At 42.6% G+C, this 9,167-nt stretch overlaps 1 long non-coding RNA gene across 1 annotated transcript; it reads left to right on the top strand.

Annotated features, from left to right (window-relative positions):
* The first annotated feature begins 5,833 nt into the window (after positions 1-5,833).
* LOC136514149 (uncharacterized) lies at positions 5,834-7,103 on the top strand. The gene is made up of 3 exons (XR_010773551.1): positions 5,834-6,398; positions 6,801-6,883; positions 6,976-7,103. It is a non-coding gene; the product is annotated as an uncharacterized lncRNA (long non-coding RNA).
* Positions 7,104-9,167: the final 2,064 nt, after the last annotated feature.

Genomic DNA, 9,167 nt, shown 5'->3' with positions numbered 1-9,167 from the left:
TATAAATTAAATACTAATTTGATTAGTGTGCATGCTATATCAGTTTTCTGAATAAAAAAAATAATAAACATAGGTTCCACACCAAGGTCTTTCTTAAACGAATGTTAATAATATTGTTAACTGTTAACCAAAAATATTTTTTTTAATTATAACTTTGCTTAGCTCAGTCATGCATCGCATATATATGATTTGAACATATATTCTCACGTGTTTTTCCATGTTTAATGTTTAATTTGACTTAAATTACATGGTCATAATTCTTAATAGAATATGACTAATTCTAACTCAACTTTTAAATTAAATATGTTTTGATTAGAATTTGTGTAGCTGAACCCACGTCACATTCAGTTGTAGTAGATGTGCTCACATTGTTCTTTTATTCTGAAAAGTTAAAGTTTATTTTGATTAAATAACACATGCATGTCTATAAATATAAAATATGGTTAGAGTCGACTTTTCAAATTAAAAATGTTTTGACCAGTTTCAATTATTGTTCTTCACTTGGTTTTAATTAGTTAAAATAAATCAATAGTCGTTAGTCTTATAATATATATAAAAGCTCCTGATAGTCGTTTCCTACGCTCTCGCGGTCGTAGTAACGTTTAGTACGATGTTTTCTCTTATGTGGTGTCTTGTCTTAGTCTACTTTGTTTCTTGTATGTTTGCCTTTGCGTGGTGTTTGCTTCGAATAGAACAAGAACCGTTTGCGAACGCTGGAGATCAGAAGTTGAGTGTCCAAAGCTGCAGAAGTTGTAGAATGGAAGATAAAGTTGGGGCTTCTCTGAGCAAGTTGTTTTGGGTGTAAAGCAAGTTAAAGGCAAGTATAGCTAAGGACCTTCCTTGTTGTCCTATTCATGATGCTCACTAAAATACATATGCATGTGTCTTCCTTGCTACCTATGGTAGGATTTCCTAGGTTTTGAATACTCAATTACCTTGTCACCTTGGGAGGTTTGCATTGGGTAGTTCTATTGCTAGTGCAACAATCATGATCTTGAAACTTGATTAATGAATATGCTATAAACATAAACAAGATGACTTTTTAGCAACATAAGGTCTTGTCTTGTAACTGATTATTCGGGATTTAACGTACAACTGTGAGGGCTATATGGCTCTGGCTCTAGTTGCTTGAGAAACCCTTTTCTAGCTGGTTGGAGGTCTGCGAGTTGGGTATAGGACAACCTCTGTCCTGTTGAGCCTAGCTTTGGAAGCGGCCTTTTACTTTATTTTTGAAAGGGGGGTTCCTATATCTGATGACCTTGCGGCCCTGGCCGGTTAGACGAGCTCTTGGGTGGCTTTATATGGTTCTCTGTGCTTTGGGCCTAGCTAATCCGGGCATACGAGAATCATGACTCACAGTGAAAGTGTACACCTCTGCGCAGAGTTAACAAACTGGTATACTAGCCGTGCTCACGGATACGAGCGACCTTGAACACTTACGTTAAGGGATAATGACTTTTACTTGTTAAGACGATCATTTATGTTTGTTTAAGATATTGATTATTCATGTTCATTGATCATGTGTAAATGGGTTTTGCTACTACCTTGATGCTAATAAATGCTAAATTGGATGATCAATTAATTACTAACCGCAGTAAACCAGTGTCAGCTTATTGAGCCTCAAAAACCCCTGGCTATATTTATTGAGTTCGACATGGACTCACTCTTGCAATTTCCCCCACACCTCAGGACGAAGTTCAGATTGCTAGTTTTCAAAGGAGTTAGGCTTGTGATTAACCAGTCAGTTGGATCCAGTGGAGTGAAGTCTGCACCCGAAGATCAGAGTTGTCTATCCGTTGATTACTTTCTAAGGTTATCTCTTTTGCTAAGTTCGCTATATATTAAGCATTATGAATTGATACTGCCCCTTCATTTGTAGCTATACGTGAGATTTGATTTCCAGGGCTCACATATGGTGTGCATTTGGCTTTGTCCTTGAAACCGGGTGTTACAGTGCCCCTAGTGGAGAGGCACTCGACAAAGAGAAAATTTCTAAAAAAATTCAGAACCCTCTTTGTCGAGTGCCTTATTCTTGGCACTCGGCAAAGACCCCCTTTGTCGAGTGCCATGCCCCGGCACTCGGCAAAGTTTTTTTATTTTTTTTGTTTTTGGCCTTCAAATTTTTTGTGCAGCCCTTTTAAAGTACCAGAAACTCCTAATTATGATTTGGGGATTTTTTGAGGCTTTTTGATATATTTAGTTACTTTATTTCATTTACTTGAATTTTTTCGAAAAATATAAATTTAAACTGCACGTGCATCGAATAATGGAATTTAATGATTCAAAAAATGATAGTCATGGTATTGAGTGTAGTGTGAGGCCGTATCCAGGAACGGACCCAAAATTTCGAACATCTTGTTCACGAAACATGACCACGAACTTACGGACAAACTGTTTTTAAATTCTATAAAATGCAAACGAAGTCCGAAAATCATGAAACTTGTCGAGATGTCATGATATCGTATGTGGAGGATGTGATAAAAATTTGAGAAGGTTTGATGTACGTTATCATGTACGATGCTTACAAACCAGGACATCTCCACATACGATATCTGATATCACATGTAGAGATATCCTAGTTTGTAAGCATCGTACGTGACAACGTGCATCAAACCTTCTTAAATTTTTATCATAGCCTCCACATACGATATCACGACATCTCAATAAGTTTCATGATTTTCGGACTTCATTTGCTTTTTATAGAATTTAAAAACACTTCACACGCAAGTTCGCGGTCATGTTTCGTGAACAAGATGTCCAAAATTTTGGGTCCGTTCCTGGATATGGCCTCACACTATACTCACTAACATGACCATCATTTTTTGAATCATTAAATTCCATTATTCGTACCACGTGCAATTCAAATTTATATTTTTCGAAAAAATTCAAGTAAACGAAATAAAGTAACTAAATATATCAAAAAGCCACAAAAAATCCTCAAATTCTAATTAGAAGTTCCTGGTACTTTAAAAGGGCTGCACACAAAATTTGGAGGCCAAAAACAAAAAAAATAAAAAAACTTTGCCGAGTGCCGGGGCATGGCACTCGACAAAGGGGGTCTTTGCCGAGTGCCAAGAATAAGACACTCGGCAAAGAGGGTTCTGAATTTTTTTTAGAAATTTCCTCTTTGCTGAGTGCCCCACCACTAGGGACACTCGGCAAAGACATTTCAAAAAAAAATCTTTGCCGAGTGCCAGATCTGGGACACTCGGCAAAGAAATTTCAAAAAAAAAATCTTTGCCGAGTGCCGGATCGGGGGCACTCGGCAAAGAATTTTTTGTGCTATCTTGCCAGGAAACAACCCTTTGGGCCATTTCTCCCCCGCCACTACTGTCCTGACCGTGAAAGACACGCGCACACAGCTCCAGCTCGGGCACGACGCCGCCGTGCCGCCGCCGCCGCCCATCGCCGCCGCCGCCGCCCATCGCCGCCACAGCAGCAGCAGTCGCGGCTTCCCCCGCGGCGGCGTCGGGCATTGCCATCACAGCTGCCACGCCTTCCCCCACGGCGGCCCCGCGCGGGGCGCCGAGCAGGGCGGAGTGCTCCGTCGACCTCAAGCTCGGCGGGCTCGGCGAGTTTGGGGCGGCGGACGGGATGAAGGAGACTGCGGCGGCGACGGCGCCGTCCGCAAGCCCGATGAAGCGCCCGCGCTCGGGTCCCGGTGGCGCCGCCGGGGCGCAGTGCCCGTCGTGCGCGGTGGACGGCTACAAGGCCGACCTCAGCAAGTGCCGCGACTATAGGGTTGGCACTCGGCAAAGAGACCGTCAACGGGGCCGGCGCCGTGACGGTCGCTTTTCTTTGCCGAGTGTCCAATAAAAGACACTCGGCAAAGAGGGCTTTGCCGATCAATTTTTTACCGTGTGTTCTTTGCCGAGTGCCGCACTCGGCAAAGGCTTTGCCTCAGGCACTCGGCAAAGAACCTGAATCCAGTAGTGCACCATTTGTTGTTGATTTTCCTTATACTATGTACCATGTCAAATGTGTGTAATCTAGGCAGGTTAACTAGCTCTCCATTTATTCGTTATCTCTCCTCCATTCAATTTAATCCATTTAGTCTTTTCCAGCACTTCTTTTGCTACAGTTCATTACTGTGTTGAACAACATAACTGTAGACGATGACTAAAAATGTGTAAATTTCAAAGATGTGTAAATTATGATTAAGAGAAATCAGCATTTGTGATAACTTATTAGAGCCAGCTGATCAGCCATAATGGTAATTTATTTGAATTCTTTGTTTTTTTAGATTTCAATATACATCCAAAGTCCCATTTTACGTTCAGTTAGACCAGCAAATATGTCCACTGCTTTTTCAATATGCTTCTACTTTTATATTTGCATCAATACTCTATACAGACCTAATGCTCCACCAGTGAAGCACACATATTAGAACTCGAACTCATTGTCATGCTTACGCATCGCTCCTCATAGCACCTCACCAGAAGGTAACGGATGGTTCTTCTGCATTTTGATCAAACTATATTATGCCATTCCCATTAAATCAAAATATAATATTTTATATTGGCATGTACATACACTCATTCTAAACTTCCTTGTTCCTCCAATTCGGTGTTTTACATGCAGGAACAAATACTCAGATATGTCTTTGATCCCTCATAGGGCCAGAGACAAACGTATGGCCTATTGTGCTGCAATTAGTATTGCGTTTCAGTAATGAATGCCAGTGCCTTTATTTTGCTAATTTTGCAGGTGTCAAGCATTAGGCTGCATGAAGACTGTCTTCTCATTTGTCCTTGCTCGACCACTGCTCCAAGTTTCTCTATTGCACTGCCATGTGTTTTTACTTTAGGATTTTAGTTTCAAACCATATTAACATTTTGGTTCTTAGTATCATTTGTGCACCATCTTCTAACTGTTTGAACCAGAAGAGTTCCATGGGTTTTAAATTTACGAATAGGTTAAATGCAATGGAGACAAATCCTAACTTGGATACACATTCACATGCACAGCTGGACCAAACACTTTGCCTGCCTAATGTTTAACTCCCATGTTTTTGGTATGATTGCTATCTTCTGATACGCGCACTGTTTTTCAGCGCCTCATGTGAAATGCATGTTCTTTTCAGGCTGTTTTCTTCACGCATTCTGATAAGGATATTGCAACACATGTCAATCGCATATGCTACTGATTGGGTAGTCTGGACAGCAGGTATATCGTTTAGTGCTTCCTATGATACCTTACGTACTGCCATTGTCTTCTCATCTTTTCAGCAGCGGATTCTTACTGGATCCTTTTGAGTTGTGCTTTGGAGTTGCCCACTACAATATTTTTACTGAATCTACATCTTTTTAATTTTTCTGTCCAAAAATAAAAATACTAGTGTCACTTAGGTTTACGAAGATGAGATCACAAGCGCCTTCCTGTAGATAAATATTTTCTCTATTTATGCTTACCTGAACCTATTCTGCTACAGACCAACAATTATGAAACTGTCTCCCTCTTTAGAGTACGTTTGGATACCATTACAATTCTGACTTATTCCATGCACTGATTTAGAGCCCATCTACTAAATTATTGTGGCTATGGTTCCATGACATACTTGAAGTGGGAGCCAATGATTAAAGGGAATATTGTGTTCTTGCTTCTACTTTGATGTCTAATTGTGATTTTATCCTCGTTTTTGTCATCGTTGTGATTTTACCCCTGCTTTGTAACTACTAAGGCTCAGTTTACCCTTACTTTTAACTCTGTAAGTTGTATCTGAAATAAAAAAAATAAAAAAACAACAAAACCCTTCACAGTAAAATCAGAGGACAACAATACCCCTCGTTCACTCGTACCCTCCCCATCCTCTACAGTATCCTCTCTATCTCTCTCATTCTCCTCACGTCGATCCTCTGAAACCCTAGCAGTGGCGTGGGCGTGGGGTGCGGCTGGGCGGCTCCTTGCGCCGCGCGACGAGAGGACCCCCGTCGCCGGCTCCTACGCGGCCTCCTGCCGGCGGCCCCTGGCCTGGTGGTAGCGCCTGCGCCCCCACCCCCCTCCCCCGCGGCAGTGCCTGCTCGGATCTGCGCGGCCACTCGGTAGTGGCGCCTACGAGGCCCCCTGGCGGCGGCGCCCGCGTGGCCCCTCGACGACCGGCGCCCGCGAAGCCCCCCGGGTGAGCCCCTCGACGACGACGGTGCTGCAGGCCGAGGTGCTGCGCCGGGCCGCCTCCACTAGGTCGCAGTTTGCAGCTTTTTTTATTACACTCGAATCAATTATTAATGGCTGTCCATCTGAGAGCATACATCCAGTCCCCAGTTTTTTTTAACCTGTATGTAGGTAGCTTTAGGCAGATTGCAAAGTTTTCAACTGCAGCATTGCTGCTCTTCTAGATCCAATTGCCACTTGCATTTTCCTGTCACCCAAATTCAGACTGGCTCTCGATGTGTTGACAGGTAAGCAGCTTACCAGCAAGTTCTTCATTTTTTTGGGTTACTGAACCTTGAGAGCAGCAGCCTAGTATGCACATTAAATTGTCCTATCATGATACATTAGCTCATCCTTGAATATTACTCATGTTCATGCTTTTGGGTAATTGCTTATTCAACACATGTTAGCTTTTTAGTCTAGCATGTTCCCAATTCAGGTTCTAATTCTAAACTCAGGTTCCTAATTTGGCTAATGACCAACATGAAAATATCCGGCATGTTCTCTCATGAATGAAAATATTCTGCGCTCTTGTGTGATATGTCATGCTTTATCTAAGTTGGACGGGGTGCATTCATGTGTTGTTTTTCCTTTGCCAATTGACAGCAGTAGCTGCTCCTGTCGACATTGATCTCTATTTTGTTCTGCAGCTTGCTAGTCTAGAAGCAGTCACCTTTGATCTTCACATTAGTTGGTCGGCAGCAGAGGGACAACAACTTGACATTGTTTTTTGGTAAGCCACTAGCTTTCCTATTCTTACTACCTGATACTTTTCTTTATTTTTTAACTGCTCTTTAACTCTTATCTGTTACTGATGTTGTGCAGGTCATCTCCTCCCTAACTGCCTCCCTGAGGTTCGATGGTGCTCTGAATGTTGATGTGAATGAGTTCCGGACCAACCTGGTGCCCTACCCAAGGATCCACTTCATGCTTTCTTCCTACGCTCCAGTGATCTCTGCGGAGAAGGCCTACCACGAGCAGCTGTCCGTGGCTGAAATCACCAACAACGCCTTCGAGCCATCCTCCATGATGGCCAAGTGCGACCCCGCCATGGCAAGTACATGGCCTGCTGCCTAATGTACCGTGGTGATGTTGTCCCCAAGGATGTGAACGCTGCTGTGGCCACCATCAAGACCAAGCGCACCATCCAGTTCGTGGACTGGTGCCCGGCTGGCTTCAAGTGCGGCATCAACTACCAGCCTCCCAACGTGGTGCCCGGTGGTGACCTGGCCAAGGTGCAGCGTGCTGTGTGCATGATGGGGGACCAAAATCATGATGACAGGGTAGAACCTTGCCTACTCAAGTTGTTGACATGCATAGCTTTGACCTGTTGCAACTAGTTAATTTCATAGCTGAGCACAGGGGGGATCCAACGGTGGGGCAGGGGGGGCTCAAGCCCCTCCTACCCATACCGCAGCAGTGGAACCCCTGTGGAGTCTCCATGAATTTTTAGTCAAAGTTCTATAGTGTAGGTGGAGCTGAGACTTAAGATCGAGCAGCAGTCGGAGATATGTGTTGTTCAGCCCCCCCCCCTAAAATTATTCCTGGATCCGCCGCTGGCTGAGCACTACATGTGGGCTGGAACAGAAGAAACAGAAGGGGCTGGAACAGAAGGAAGAGGAAGAGGAGGGAGGTTGGCTGCATTGTTAGGAATAGATGCATGAATGTGATGTATGACACTGAACATGTAATATCTTACTATTAGCTACTGCTTTTGTTGGACTTGTATGTTGGATGAGGCTTGGTGCTTTATGGATACTTTTGCTACACTTTCACTTGATGTGATATTATATATCTATATTTGCATGATGTGTAGAATCATATGTAACAAGTTGTGCAATGATGTTGTCAATTTAAAAAAAAACAGGGGTAAAATCACAATGTATTCAGATAAGTAGGGGCAATTTCGTATGGGCAAACATGTCCTTACTGAGCCCATTTGACACAATTACCTGCTGTTCACGGAATAGGGGTAAACTTAAGCTTCGTTTTCAAAAAACAGGGGTAAAATCACAACGATGACAAAAGCAGAGGTAAAATCACAACTGAATGTCAAAGTAGGGACAAGAATGCAATAGCCCCATGATTAAACCATTGTTGTATACATGATACAAAATATAGGTTGCAAAGGTGTCACACAAAGTGTTATAGGGTCAATCAGTTGGTTCAGAATACCCTGCAGATAAGTTCTTCAGCAAGCCCGCTCAAGCCATGCTAATAGCAAGACAACCTTAGTCATCTTTATGTTTTTTTGGTTTGTTTGTTGAGATGCTGGAAATAGCTTTGGACAAAACAATCAGCCTCTTGTTAGATAGTGCTCAATGTTCTAGTTAGAGGTTTACATTTTGGTCTGTAGTTAGTCATGTCAGGTGTCAATGTCCAAAAGATGCTATATTTCCTTTGTCCAGTACATTTGTATGTTTGGATTATCAGCCTATGAACTATGACATCCTTTTAGTTCTTCCTCTGTCTGCAGATTGTACAAATTGAACGGAGGATAGTTAAGCAGGCAGGGAGAGAGGCGTATGTGAATATTATTGCTGACATAGTTTTTAGTGAACACATGTGCAGTCATGTATGTTACTTGTGAAATTCCTGATGTATGGGCAAACGTTCATTTGGGTTTTCTGTCAGTTTTTTTTTTCGTGTGTAAGTAACATAATCATTATATTATATATAAGCAACCCAGTTCCCTTCAAGTAGCTAAATAAACAGCGGAGTGCGCCGTGCGTCCTACTTTGTCTAATTCAGTCTAACACATGTATTGTACCCTTTTGTGGCCTGTTTAATATAAGCCTTTTTTCTGAGGAACTATGTGTTACAGATTACTTGATCAAACGCCGTTTAATATAGCTCGTTTAATATAACCCATACAATTTTTACGTGCAACATTCATGCTATACCACGCGCGCCTTTCCACTAGTTCTAATTATGCTGAAAGCCTAGGAGGTCGATGAGCCGCGTTGAGGTAAGGTTCCGCACAAGCTGCTGAACCTTAGGATGTGTTTGCTTCAGGA

This window comes from Miscanthus floridulus, chromosome 16 (assembly GCF_019320115.1).
Source record: "Miscanthus floridulus cultivar M001 chromosome 16, ASM1932011v1, whole genome shotgun sequence".
Lineage (NCBI taxonomy): Eukaryota > Viridiplantae > Streptophyta > Magnoliopsida > Poales > Poaceae > Miscanthus > Miscanthus floridulus.
This window is presented reverse-complemented; position numbering and strand designations above follow the sequence as displayed.